The 14,987-nt window shown below is 43.5% G+C and overlaps 1 protein-coding gene across 4 annotated transcripts in view; it reads right to left on the bottom strand.

The window, feature by feature from the left end:
* The window catches only part of XPO1 (exportin 1), a 40,367-nt gene extending 37,931 nt beyond the window's left edge, over positions 1 to 2,436 (bottom strand). Inside the window, exons 1-2 of one of the 4 annotated variants that reach the window (XM_042789498.1) lie at positions 2,278 to 2,436; positions 1,515 to 1,570 (exon numbers count right to left, since the gene is read on the bottom strand). The gene's annotated coding sequence lies outside the window, so the exon portion shown is untranslated. Of the gene's footprint in view, positions 1 to 1,514; positions 1,571 to 1,995; positions 2,182 to 2,277 lie in introns of those variants that run through there. The other 3 variants (XM_042789500.1, XM_042789497.1, XM_042789499.1) reach the window with 3 other exon arrangements.
* Positions 2,437 to 14,987: the final 12,551 nt, after the last annotated feature.

The following is a 14,987-nucleotide window of genomic DNA, read 5'->3' as shown; positions in this document are numbered from 1 at the left end:
GCATACCCACATGAAGCTTATAATCTTTGATTTACTAGACTCCTATACTATTTTCCCTAGCATGCCTGAACTCCAGAGCAGGTTTAAGCCTCAGCTCTAAGAACCACCACTAATCAGTTCTTCAACACTACCAATAAACGGGGAAACAGAAACAGAAAAGTTAAAGAAAAAAAAAAAAAAATCTGAACTACAACATAGCAAGAATCTGACATCTACCGAAGGTCAAAAGAACTGCATTTACAGCACTGTTTACATAGTTATCCCAACTCTCGATGACCCTGGACCTTTAGGTTTAACACAACAGTTAGCTTATTATGATAGACCAAATTCATTTAAGCATATAGTGCACAGGAATAAAATCGCACATTTTAATAGTAATAAATGTTGAGTATTCACAATGAACCCTAGAGCACCTTCAACCCAGCTACTTAAAAGCTCATTAGGGGAAGCCATTAAAAAAAAAAAAAAAAGGCACTAGGAGAGTCACTCTGCCCCATTCCTAGGCATGCAATTCCACTACTGAACGCGAGTGAATTACCGCCCCACTACCCTCTTCACGAATTCGTTGCATCACTTGCAAATTCCTCCAGCTGCACGGCATCAAACGGAGCACATCGCTAACGCATTACACTTCGCGCACCCGCAATCGGCCACGAAACGATTCCTTCCCTCGCTCGCTCCCACACGTGTGCCCGCGTACGAGATTAAATCATCATCCGCCCGACACCTTCGGTGCGTTCATTTTCGGCCCGGCCCCGCCCGCCACAGAGAGCACACACACCCCCCCTCACCCCCCCCCAGCGCGGCGGCCTCCCCTGGCTCCCGCCGCACAGACACGGCCGCGCCGCTTCTCCCCGCCGCCGCCACCCACCCGGTAAGGGGTGCGGGGAGCCGGGCTGCGGCGGGGCCCGGGGGCGGGCGGGCCGGGGCCCTGCGGAGCGGAGCGGAGCGCGGCGGGCCGGCGGCGGCGCGGCCCCTCCTCCCCCCCCCCCCCCCCCCCCCCCTCCGCGCCCTCCCTCGGCTCCAGCCCTGCGCTCTATACAGGGGCCCCCCACGTGATCCAGGCGGACGTTTCAATACTGCTGCACAGACACACAAAAATATTTCTGGAAACTTCCACTCCTAATAATTTACAGATTATGGCCCTAGTTTTGCCCGCACTCCATCCCAAGCCCTCCCAGCCCGCTCGGCCCCCTTCGTACCGGGGGAAGAAGGAGGAAGGGGGGTGGGGGGTGTATGGGGGGGGTGGCCCCCGCCCTGCTCCCCGGCCCCGCAGCACCCGCGGGAGGCTCCGCGCACAACCTTCGGCCGGGCCTAGGATGCTCGTACCCCAAACCCGATTTTTAACACGCCCCACACCCTCCCCGCCCCGCAGCCCATTACGCTTCTCCTTTCCCACAGCGCAGACTTTGCGCCCTCCGCACAAGCACACGCATTGCCCCCCCCCTCTGCCCCCCAACGCCTTTACTCATCGCAACCCCCCCCTCCTCCCCGCAGCCTGAGCACTGACTTACCTAGGTGTTTCTTGCAGCCTCTTCCTTCAAAAAGTAGGGGTGGGTGAGCGAAGTTTCTAACCACACGCCAAAAAAAAAAATGAAAATAAACACCACCAAAAATAACCCTCCCCCCCGGCCCCTAAAAAAGAACCCAAAAACGAAGGGGGGGGGGGGGGGGGGGGAAAGACGAGCGCACCCTCCTCCCTGCCGGGTGTATATTATGGGATACGATGTGCTCAGGGCCACTCCTCTCCCCGCGCTGCCCCCGGCACGCGTGCTCCGGCCTGCCCGCACCGGGCGCCCGGCTCCGCGCCCTCCCCTCAGCCCCGAGCGGCTGGCGGGCCGCGCTTCCCTCCTCTCGCTCGGGGAGCCCGGGGGGGGGGGGCGGGGAAAGGGGGGGGGTCGGCGTGGGGTTGCGGCCTCCCAAAACCCCTGGTAAGGGGAGGGATGGGGGGGGGCGTGTGTGTGGAGGGGGGGGTGGGGGAGTTTAAACTTCTACCTTCCTCGTGGCCCCGGCTGCCCCAGCTCCGGCTCGGCGGGGCCGCGGCGCTCCCTCCCGCGTCGCTGGCTGCCCAGGCCCGGGCCCGTGCGGCGGGGTCTCTCGCTACTCCTGTTGCTGCCGCCCTCCCCTTGGCCTGGCCGGCGCTCAGTTCTCCCCCATTCCCACCCCCCCCACCTCCAGCTCCGCGCTTAAACTTCGCCCTCCCCCCCCCCCCCCCCCTCCCCTCAGCCGCGCCGGCGGTTCCCTCTGCGGGCTCCCCTACGAGCAGGTCGCACGCACGGCGGCGGAGGCGGCGGCGGTGGTAGCAGGGACTGAGCGCGGCGCGTCTCCCCCTCCTAATGCCACAGACTCGGAACCGGCTCAAACCGGTTCAGACTGGGAGATTCCATCTCGGTTTAGTTTTCAGCCCATGGCGCCGCGGAGCGTTTGGAAACCTCGGGCCTCCGCCCAGCCGCCGCTCCCATTGGTCCCGAGCCTTGCCGCCGCGCAGGCGGCCCCCACGCCGATTGGGCAAAGCGCCTGTCGATCCACCGCGCGCCTCGGAGGGGCGGAGGTAGCGGGCGGCCGCGGGGGGGGTGGGGGGGGCGGATAAGATAGAGGGGATCCGCCCCCTCCCCGGCAGCGCTTTGCGCGCAGAGGGAGGGGGGAGCGGGGGGTGTGCCCTTCCTAGCTGACAGGACGAGCCGGGCTGTCGCTCAAAGGCGGACCCGCCTTCGGTTCGCAAACCGCGGGCGCCGGCGCTGCCGCCTTCTGGTTGGTCGAGCGCCGCGGCGTGACGCGCGCGTCGGAGCGCGGCTTTTAAGGCTGAGGAGGGCAAAGGCGCGCGCGCCCGCCCGCCCGCCCGCCCTCCCGCGCGTGGGGCGGACGCGGGCAGATGGCTGGGCAGCAGCGGCTCGCGGGCGGTGGCCGTTGGGAGCTGCGGGCTCGTGCCTGAGGGGGAACTACCCGTGGGGGAGTTGCTCCTTGTGGAAGGGGATTTCGCTCTTTTCGGGAGGGCTGGAGCCGCCCCGTTACCGCTGAGGCGTTTTTTCTGTGGGAGTACAGCGATAAGTGGGAGGGGGTGAGAGGGGGGGGGTTGCGTGGCAATGGCGGGCCTTACCTCACAGGTCTCCTTCGGAGCGGGGGCGGTCAGGGAGGTGGCTGGTGACCCCCCCACGGGTGGGGCGCTGCTTCGGAGTCCCGAGGCCGGCAGAGGATCAAATGCTCGGCTGTAAAGAGTAGGCTGTGTGGGCCGGAGGGTGCTGGCTTACCCCTTATGCAGGCAGTCTTGTTCTCTCCACCGGGGCCTGTGCAGGTGAGAAGGGTGTTGTGTGTTCCGTTCCTCTACGGTGTGTCTATTCAGGGGGTATCCAGCTTGCTGCAGCACCAGTCTTCCTCCATCTCAGAGCTGCCTTCCACGGTTTGGTTCAGGCAAGGTTGGTTTGCCCACAGATAAATCTTGAACTGCGTGAGGGATGCTCGTCTATGAGATGTGTGAGGAGAGGTGATCTCAGGGCAGAGACTAGCTTTTCAGTGGGGGTGCAAACTCAGCAGGCTATGGCTGCGTGTCTCGTTGCTACCTGACGGAACAGAAGAATGTGCTTACCAACTTTCATAGGGAAAAACTCTTACGCAGTGAAAGTACTCAGTACCTGTGTATGCGTTTATTCAGAACCTTATCCCCTTATTTGAGAAAAGTCATAGCTGTAGAAAATTTTTAAAAATAATAGTTTCTATGATGGGGATAATAATATTACAGAGTATTTAAATGTCCTTCTAGGAACATGCTTTGCAGTTTTCATCACCTAGTCTGAAGCAGAACTTTCCCTTTGATTATGATTTTTGGGACAATAATATACTGTTAATGAAACCTGCTGTAGCCTGCTGTAGAAGTAACACTTCTGATTTGTATGATGCCATGTCTTTGTGGTGGTATCCAAAGGAAGTTTGCTCTGTAGCACTGTGAGATGGTGTTCACCTGTGCTATGACCATGTGTATGGGATGGGAAGCTTATGCTTAAGCTCTCTCAAACAGTTTAAAATTAAAAAGTACTTTCTTGTACATGTTTAGCTGGAGACCACAGAGCATTTCTGAAAGGATAGCCTTTTGACTTTTCCTCACAAAACCAGAGGCTCTTTACATTGTCCTAATCTCTTTCCTGAGCTGAAAAAGTAAGGCTGCAGTTGTCTTTCAGAAACTGGGCAAAATGTGAGCTTTTGTGGGATTTTAGGGAGTATGGGGGTTTTTTGTTTGTTTGTTCTCTTCAAAATGGAAGAATAGCAAAGATCTAGAAGCTCTAGTACTGGTCCTCTGGAAAAGGTTTAAATTGCACTTCGCAGTCCCATAGACTACTCCAGAGTAGTCAGAGGGCTATATAGAGGTTAATTTGTTATATCGGTATCGTTTGCCAAACTACTTATGCTGTAAAGTACAGCAACCTGTAAAATAAAATGGCACTCGTAGGAGTTAATAGAATAGCATAACAAAAACAAGCCCTTAGATTCCTGACTGAGTTATTTAAAATAGAAGTTATAAAAATGAGTTTGAAAATGGAGAGATGTAGTAAGATCTGTGCTCCTATATCAACATGTATAATTTCTTTATCAATTATTATTTTAAATGGTCTGCCCTGGTAGTTGTCTGAGCTCCTGGCGTGTGAAATATAAGCTTCTCAGTTAATGTTTGTTTTTTTCTGAGGCTCAAAGTAAGAAGCTTTTGGTTTAACCAGCTGAGTAAGTTCTCCATGGCTTTGTTAGAAATCTGTAGCAGAACTGAATGGAGTGAGCCTAGAAATACTCTTCCACAGCATGCTTGGGATAATAATGGACAGGGGGAAACACCTGGGAGACGCCATTTGGGAGGGGGAGAAAATCATCTGGAAAATGGCTTTGGGATCACACTATAAGCTTTGAATACAAACATATAGCGTTCCATAACATTAGAATGATTAGTTGTTCGAGCTGCCTACGTAGTCCTCATTTTATTTTTCTACTTTTTTATTATCCTATAAGTGTTTTTTCTGCTGGCAAAAACGTTTCAGTATTTGTTTTCTTAAACTGAGGGATAATTACAGCACCAGCTTCATAAAGCTTTTTCTCAAGTTTTTCTACATGAATGTTGAAATTTTATCAGAGAACATTGGTAACCCTATCAGAACAATTTATTCTCTACAATTTATGACATTTTCATTGCATTATAGATGATAGCTCTGTATATAATGTCTTGAGTTCTTGCTGTCAATATCTTAAAGCTTACCTTTAAATAAAGCTTCATGCTTTTTTACAAATCAGTTAGCTTCTACAAAAGGGTTTAAGGTGTTGGTAGGTTTCAGTGGGAGCTAACCCATTCAACTAAAAGTCTATTGACAGGTTTATATATATTCATGCTGGGAACTTACTCCACTGTGTTAATGAGCTAAGCTCCTAGCTCTACAATTCTTTGTGAAATTGCAAAGTATATGCAGTAGTTTGGAATTGAACTAAGGCATAATACCCTCTCGGGAGGTTATTTGCATTTGTTTCTTTAGCTGAGGCTACTTTTGAGATCACAGTCCAAAAAAAAGAGGACATTTTACGTAGGTAATACTAGATATTGAGCCATGATGCGATGTGTTTCCTTTTTGAACAGACACTTCCTCACTCATTGGTAGAGAATCACCAAGGAGAAAGTCTGTCAAAACTAAATCAATAAAGTTTAGCCTAGAAACACCGGGCTCCTTTCATATAGGAAAATTAGCTTCAATGTAGTTGTCTTCCCTAATAACCCATACTGTAGCACACGGGGCATGATCGTGCAGAAAATCTCAACTGATACAAAGGAAGATCACTGCTGAATTACCATTGGTGTGAAGCTTGTATACTAATAGGAACTCAGCTGTCGGGGATGATGCTGTTGCTATTAAATCACAAAAAGGAAACTTGGTTGTTTGTTTTTGAAGTCTTTCCGTTAACTTTCTACCTTTACAGATAGTGTGTTTTTGCCCGTGGAACTACTGGATTGTGCTCAAAAACTGTATTTTTCTCCATGTGACTTTTTTAATCTGTTCCTTCTGTGAAATACTACAGAAGTCAAACCTTAAATTGTTATAAACCCCCCAAAATTTCTAGTAGTAGGCCAATTATACTTCAATAAATAAATTATAATTACATGTACTTGCACTGTTATGATAACTGTGGTTCTCAACTGCCTTACAAGTTCTGAAAGTGCTGTGAGGTTTCCAGTTCCTCAATCTTAATTTTGTGGGTTTGCGTTACATGGTTTCTTTACATACAATTCTGGGATGGCTAGGGAAATAACGCATGTATCCACATACACATTTATGTTTCAGGCAGAAGCCGAGGAGATGCAAGACCATGTGATAGCAGCTTAGGTCCTGCAAGGTGTATTACTGGAGAAGTAGCCATGCCACCAGGATAGTGAGGGGACAGGAGGAGGTGCGACAAAGTTGTGTATCATCTGAGCTTGCCTTAGTTCAATGAGGTGTTTATAGAAGCTTTGTGACCCATGTTTATATGATATTTATGTAGTTAGTAACTTCACAAATTGAGAATTTTTCTGCTCTATAAATGGAAACTAACTTTGAGACTTTTTTTCCGTACAAGCAACAGTTGTCTTAAAGCAGTCACAGCAAAGGGCTGCTTGTTGGTTTGGGGTTTGTTTGTTTGGTTTCTTTTTTCTTTTTTTCGTGCTTAATTCATAAGCCAAATCTCTTGGGAAAATTTTTGCAGCATTTAGGGATTTGAAGAGCTGGAATGTGAACACTCACTTTCATCATGCTTAAAAGTAACTGCATCCTGTAACATCTCTGTCATGATGGTAGTAACAAAGTGCTTTGTTTAACTCACCTTGTTTATCTTGCTCTGGTGGGTTGGCTTGTGTAAGAATTAACAAATCTGTTGTTTTTGCAGTGTGATTTAGAATTGAAGATAACATTGCAGTTGATGGGATTGAATTTGAAAGTGATTCAAACAGAATGGATAGACATAGCAAGCTGTTGATGGGTTAAAAACAGGGCTGTAACTCTAACACTTAGAATAAACAGTATCTATGTGTGTTTTGATGTTCTAGCTAGCCCTGGTGTTCAAAACAAACTGATGTAAGAGAGGGAAAAGTCAGATTCTTTAACTCCTTCATCTTGTGCTGAAGGTTCACTTCTGGGTATTTTCTTGTTTTGGGTTTTTGGTTTTTTTTTTTTTTTGTGCAGGAGAAAAGGGTTTAAATCCTTGAAATTGGTTTGTTAAACTGAATGTTCATTTTTTCTGTTTAAGACAAAAGAGTAGATGCAGCTTTTCACATTTTCATCAGGTGTTGGTAATGCCCCAGAATGAAACATGTTTTAAATAAATTGCGATAGCAATAAACACAACAGGGGTTAGTTTTGCAAATTTGTTAGCTAAGTCCTGTGCTTGAGTAGGGGAATAGTTCCTAGCTCTTCTGTAGTAGGAAGCAGTACCACTGGCTCTGCCTATCTCAAATAATATATTTTAATCTTTTTTAGAAATGGCTCGCTTACTTTTAAGCTGTGGCTGAACATGCTGTAGTATGAGAAAAGAGAATATTTCTCATGTCTCTTCTGTAAGGAGCTAGGTAAAGGCTGGTTCACAAACTGAGGTCAGTCATGTAGAAAGCAGCTATTTTAACAGGATGAGTATATCTGGATCTCAACTTTTCTGACACACATACAATCAGTAGTTGTTGTAAGCATATGCTTGCTGTTTTGTTACCACTGTTCCCTGTCTGTTGGCTGCTTTATTAGATGTTCAGTCTGGCATTTAGGCCTTGCTGAAATCAATAGGAAAATTTGCTTGGGTTTCAGGTTAGCAGGGTGCCCTGGTAGTGATAAAAGCTAACTGCATACTAGGCTGTATCAGCAGGAGCATAACCAGTAGATCAAGTGAAGTGATTATTCCTCTCTACTTGGCACTCATTAGCTGCATCTGGAACACTATGCCTGGTTTTTGGTACATCAGTGCAAGAAAGATGTTGAAAACTCCATGCGAGGCCAGCTACCGAGACAGAGGAGAGACTGAGGAAGCTGGACTTTTTCAGCCTCAGAGAGATGGGTGAGGGGAGACCTAATAGCAGCCTCCAGTACCTAAGTTGAGTTTACAAGAAAGAGTGAGCATTATCCAGAACATGGTAAACCAGCAAGAGACAACAGGCACAAACTGAAGTACTCTCTGTTACTGGGGCTGAGGAGGTTACTTTTCACTGTGACAATAATTAAGCACAACAAAAAGCCATGAGCAATTTGCTGTGAATTAAGTGTTAATCCTACCTTGAGAAGGAGGTTGGACGAGAGATGTCCTGTGGTCCCTTCCCACCTGAGTGGTTTGAAAAAGCTTGAAGTTATTTATTACTGCATATAATCCTTCACTAATATTTTTGATGTGAAACTCTTGCTTACTTCTGGTCTCTTTGAACACAGTTTAACTCCTGATGTCATCAAACTATGTTCTTCATTTGACAGACATCACTAATTTTTATTTTAGTCAATACTGTCGGGAATGATTTGTGGCCTATGAAATATATGCTGAAATGATTAGCTGTCTTGCACCCTAGTACTACATAGTATATCATGGAGCCATATTGGAGAAGTGTTTACAGATCTAATATCCTGATCTTTCATTCATTCAAACGTTTGTTACTTTACTGCTTCTGAAATTTGGGTCCTTTGAGCTTATTTTTTTTTTTTCCAAGTGTGTATGAATATATGCCAGTATCACTAATACTGCTCTCTAGGCAGAAGAAGAATTACATAACATAAAATGAAGTTGGAAATTAATAAGAACATTTAGCTTTAGTTTGCAAAAGGAAAACTGAAGCGTGTAGAAATAATCCCATGTAATGTCATACAACCTCCTCTTTAGAGTCTTCAGGGAGGTGTTTTCTACCTCTTCTGAGAAAATCTTAGCTTTCCATGAAAACCACGAACCCAAGAGGGGAGTGGAAAGTATATGGGCAGAATTAAGTGAGTAAGTTTTGTTTGTTCTTCACAAGGGCCCTGCAATTTGTGATAGCTAATATCTTCTGAATGCTTGTCTAATCCCTGTGCTTACTGTTTGTGGGTGATGGGATGGGATGCTGTAGTCTGAGATTGTCACAAGATAAAGATCATGTGGATGGACAAGTAGTGCTTACTAGCTTTCATGCTGAACCTAGAGAGCTATGCAACGCTCATCATTCCTGTTATCTTTTACAAAAGTATTTCTTTTACTATTGAAAGCTTTTTGGGTTTTTGAACACCTTCCTATAAATTTTGTTTAGCAGTTCAGGAGAAGATCATCTTTAGCTATGGTTAATTTGATCTCCTGAGGCTTTTCAGAAGCAGGGTTGTTTTCTTGGATGGTGTACTAGCACTAGGTGCTGTGCACCTAGAAAGCTGCTGTTCTGAAAGCAGGAGTCGTCATACAAATAAGAGAAAAACATCAAATTAGTGTCATAATTTCTTTACTGGAGGAAATAGGATTAGTAAACAGAAAAACCAGGGAAGAGAGAAAAAAACAGCTAAGGGAAATAAGGCAAAGGAAAAGCGGAGGCAGGTGTTGAGTGAGGCTGAAGTGTAAGGAATGAGGCATTCAGAGGAAATTGCCAGCTGTAAATTTCCAAGGATGCCCAGGCAACACACAACTAAACCAATCTGTTAATGTCATGAGTGTCATTGTAAACAGCTTCAGCCTCTGCCTTCTCCTTCAGCAGAGGTCCTTTCCCCAAACAGTTAATTTGGTGTGGTGGGGGGGTGGTGTATGACGGCTGCAGAATTTTTACTTTACTGTGTGGAGTCGATTGCAAAAGCTTTCTCCTGAGAGGAAGGAAAGATGCCTGGTAGCTCCCACTTTCTCACGCAGCTGTCCAACTTCGTTCTAGGATTATTGATGTGTTAGGACCAGGAAATGTGTTTGACTAATGAAAGGAATGTAGAGAACTTGTTCTGTCCTTACACTCAATGTCATATCAGAAATGGCAGAACTACTCTTGCCTAAGAATGCTTCTCTTCATAGAGAATCTGCTATTGTTCTTAACTGGTTTATGTTGTGGGTTTTTGGTAGAGCTGATGTACATATTTTATTCTTCAATGACTTTCATTTGACTCTACTTTTACTGTCTAAGTTTGGCCAAACTAGTTTTGCATTTAGTTTAATTTATGCTTGTATGGAAGAAAGCAGCTTGCCTGTTTTGATGAATGTCTCAGATCAATGATTTCAGAGATGCTGCAATAAGAATATTAACGGCATTTGCAGATGATCTTAAGTTAGGTGTTACAAACACCAAGTAGGAAGAAATAATACAAAGTAATCTAAAAATCTTGGAAACAGGAAATTGAATGTAACTGAGTGGAGAGGAAAAATATAAGCTGATGTGTCCTTGGAAAAAATGAGAAGTTCAGTACAAGGGAGAACTTGGAAAGTAGCAATAGTTGAGGGAGAAAGTGGACAGCAAATTAGATATGCCTTTGCTCAGTGACAGGGCAAAGGAAAGGACAATATAATTAGGGAGTGCCTGTGGGCATTGCTTTGAACAGCAGCAGGGTAGTGGCTGCCTTAAAGTAATTTAGAGACCACTTGTAAAATATTGTAGCTAAGCCTGTGTATATCAGTATGTTGTAAACAGATGGGCACAAGTTCAGAGATGATCAGTAATTAACACTTCAGAAGAGAGTAAAGGTATGAAATATGTACAACATGGATGAGGAAAAAACAAGTGGGGACATACTAATCAATAAACTTCCTAAAGCTATGAACTGTAAACACTATCGATGAAGATTTTAAGATAATTAAAGTAATGGTAAATGATTAGTTAGTAACCTTAAAATTGTAAAGTAACTTTTCACAGTCTATACGAATCCACGAAAAGTAGATTCTAAGAAGGAACCAGACAAAACACTGGGAAAAAATACCGTATATTGCAAGAGACAAATTCTCCATCTGCAGTCTTTTTAAGACATAATCTTTGCAGTGTTTTACTGATAATGAAATTCTTTTGCTAGCCAAACCATGATTATTGTATTCATGTGAATAGTGCTGATGCCTGAATGTGGTGAGAAGGCAAAGAGAAAGATAAGAACCTTTTCCCCAGTCAAATCCTTCAAATAAGTGAGTTTACAAAATTTGTGCTGAAAACCTTTAAAATGGAACTCAGTATGTAAATATACAAGTGAACACAGTGAGATAGATATACATAATGCAAAAGGAATATTTCTACATAGTAATACTCAGTAACTGAAGAGAAATAGGTCTAAGTTCTTCAAGAGCTACTAAACTGTAATAAACCTTACCTGAACTTTTAACAGAGTAAGGTGTACAATTCTAGTATCTGCAGCTGTGAGCTGTGTTCAAAAACCGGTGTTAAGTCTGAGGTGTATGTCCCAGAACAGAGCTGTTCTGCTAACACAGTGACTAATATAAAGCCATGTTAACAAAATCTAGCAAAGAGGTGAACCCAAAGTTTGTCACCCTTCTGTTAAACCAGATCCGGTAAGCTTTGAAACATTCACTGGTTCTAAAAGTGGGGTTTTTTGGCTTATCTCCTTTTGATATTATTTCTTGGGTTTTGGTCTAATCTACTGCAGCTTTTCAAGCACCTTAAGGAATACAAAAAGGTAGTAGGGTTTGTGTTCTAAAATCATGCTGTAAAGGTGGTTTGGGAATCTGAGATAAAATAATCCATAGATTTCAGTGCTCTAAGTATCATTGGCAGATACTACTGATTCTGCCCAATAAACTTTTTGCAATATTAAATCTAACAATTACTTCTGGGCAATTGACTGTTACTTAAGTCCACTTTCTATTTAAAATGGAACTGCTAATAATTCATGGTGATAAGGTATTGATTTGGGGTATTACCTGCTCTTGCATAGTATTTTTAACTTTTGAGACAATCATGTTTTCTCTCTAACGAGTAAAGTAACTTCAGATTGCAGTGTAGGAATAGATACACCGAAGATGATGATTGTGTGTTCAGTAAATTCTCGATATTTATCAGATTGGTGAAGCTCTATGTCCTCTCTCTGGGTATATGATAACTTTGCCAAACTTTGCTTGGAAACTTTACGGTGCTTTTCGCTATTTTTTTCAATGCTTAATGGCTACATAGTATCGATTTTCATCTATCTAGGCTAATCTTTTTTCCAGTTATCTCTGCTTCTTCAGTTTCACCATGAATGTCTTTCAGTCATTAATCTGATTTAAACTGCCCACAGAGAGGAAGGGATATCTGAAAAAAACACTTTATATCCACAGATAGCAATAACACCCCTTCTGGAACAACACTCAGTCTCTCATATCTTTCTGTAACTGGGATGGTGGATCACAGAATATGAATGCAAGGATATTAATGTGACTGTCATAGGTGTCATGATAATCTTATTATCACTTCCATGATAATCAATACATTTTGTGGCTGTCAAATTCATAAACAAATCAGTATCAGGATAAAATACAGATTATACCTCCTGTTGAGACTGCTATACAACTTGATTTCCGCCAGTCCAGTCATAGCATTATAACTGAGCCTAAATTCTAAACCGACCCTGGGCAGTTCCACGTGTTTTTAATGCATTGTATTCACCTTCCATACTGTCATACATACAGCTTGGATATCCTTATGTCAGGACACTTGCCCAGTTCTATACTGAATAGCTTATGAAATTAAAATGTGTTCCCCAAGTGATGAACACAGGATTATAATTCCCAAACAAGTTTCTTCAGCTTGATCATTTTGAAAATCAACAAACTAATTTTTTTCTATGTTGGAAAAAGAAAGGAGTAGAAACTGAATCACTATTTAGGCTTTTCTTGGAGAGGTGATATTAAGAAACAATTTGTAGGAAACTGCAGCTTTCAGTTTTAGGCAAATAACACTGTGATGAAGTAAAATCTCTAACTTTCTTCCCAAGATTTTGAAGACAACCTTGTGGCTTCCTGAGTATATCTGCTGTAAATGATTAGTGTGTAAGCAATCTTGTTTCAATTCATTAAGGCTCTTGATTTCTCTTTTCTTAGGTTTTCACAGTGAACTCCTTGATTTAGGATTGTTTTCCTGTTGTAAGCTTTACTGTCTTCTCACTCATCTCTCGTTTTCAATCCACCATAAATTAACGTTCAGCCTTTGGCAAGCTATATTTTTTAAAATGCTGCTTTTTTCTGTCATACCTGTGACTAAGTTTAGTCTTTGATCCTGCTCCTTTGTGGCTGGCCTTTTCCACTGTGAAAGGAAAATTAGGACTGAAAAAAAAAAAAGAGTGTTTCTATCCTTAGAATCTTTTTTTCCCCTGGGAGAATCCTCTGGACAGCTTTAGTTTAAGGGAGCATCCCTGCATGTTCTGTTTCTACGTGCCCAAATACCAATTAGGCAATTCATTTTATAGGCAGGATAGAATGAGAAACTTATCATCCTAGGCTAAAAAGGACACAGAGCAAAAAGCATGCTACCCCAAAGCAAAGGGAACTATCGTGGGTCTAAAACTGTTGGAAATGTCTTGCTTCAAATGAACCAGTAGGTTAGAGGGTGTCAGTGCACAATTATGTGGTAGACTAGACTCCTCCGTCATCTGGGGTGGTATCTAATGACTAAGTACATGTCTGCAAGAAGGAAAAGATTAAAGCTTCCAGTAACTTTGGAAAGCAAGAGCTTGCCATTGGTTTAGGGTGGTCCCTGGGCACAGAGAGTTCAAGTCCTTCAAAGAATGAATTAAAGAGGAGACACTCTGTGAACCTTGTGCTGTGTGCGGTTAACAGTACGGTAACAGCAGCTGCCACACATTCCTTTTGTGACAGAGGTCACCACACTTCCAAGGGGGATGTCAGGGACACCTTCCATGTCAAAAGTTAACTTCTCCCTGTAAGAAAGCATAGTGTCAAAATAGCTGCAGTTACTTTCCAAAATGTGAAACATGCAAAGAAGGTGCTAGCAGGTATAGATAACCAACTTGTACGTGTTGATGGGCAGGCCTCTTGTAATTTCATCTATCCTTATGGACTGCAGGAAAGATGGCTGAATGCATTTTCTTACTGGGGAATTAGATTTCAATAGTTTGGGAAATGCAGGTCTTGAGAGCTGCCTGTACAGAGAAAATGGGTAATTAGAAGCATGTGTTCTCCTGCAAGTGTTCCAGTGAGCTGTCTGGATCAGAATGAAAAAGCCTAGATTAACACAGTGTGACAGTGTTGTACAGATGCAAACCTGGTGTGCCTTTAACCATTTTAACCTCATTACAAACTTAGTTGAAAAAGTTGTGTATTCATAGGGTCTCTAGTTTGATTCTTTTTTTCCCCTACCAGGATTTTATACGAATATGACTTTTTCTGACCAACTTGTTTCAAAGGTTATTCCTGAGAAGTGTCTTTTTATAAAGTAAAACTAAAATACTGGCATTTATGACTCCAGCTATAGGGAAGAAATATGCTATGAATTAGCTACGTGTCAGCTAACAGCAATTAGCCTTAAACCCAAATCTATCTAATACGTCCTAGATTGTAGATGAAAAAGGACTTTGGGTTCTGAATCTTAGTTTTAAGTTGCATGTCAGCATACAACCTACAAAACTGGAAAAAGATTTCTAGGACAATGCACATGAAATAAGTTACACTTTTCATCTGTTAAGTCTTTCACTCTTGCTTTGTTTAAAATTGGTAGCTATAGGGTTGCAGGGAGGTAAAAAATTATTTTGTGAAGTGTTCCAGCTGAACAAGCTTGTGGGTATGGCAGAATAATGAATAACTTTTATCCTGATTTTTTTGATAAAGGGGTTCTATGAGTTTGATAAAATACTCCATAAAAATCTGTGGTTAAAAAATAGAGATGGCACCTCCTCTTACAGCAGAGATGTACATCCCAGCTTAATACTTTCCCCTCATAAAAATAATTAGCATGTAATGTTAATGTTTTTAATATATTAGATTCTTAAACCTAAAGGGGAGGAGGGCATTCTGCATGTGATACTCAATAGATCGCTCAAGTATGATCAATAATCCATTAGCAGGAATCTCTATTCCATTTAACACTTACCACT

This window comes from Tyto alba, unplaced genomic scaffold, assembly GCF_018691265.1.
Source record: "Tyto alba isolate M040663 unplaced genomic scaffold, T.alba_DEE_v4.0 Super-Scaffold_16, whole genome shotgun sequence".
NCBI lineage: Eukaryota > Metazoa > Chordata > Aves > Strigiformes > Tytonidae > Tyto > Tyto alba.
This window is presented reverse-complemented; position numbering and strand designations above follow the sequence as displayed.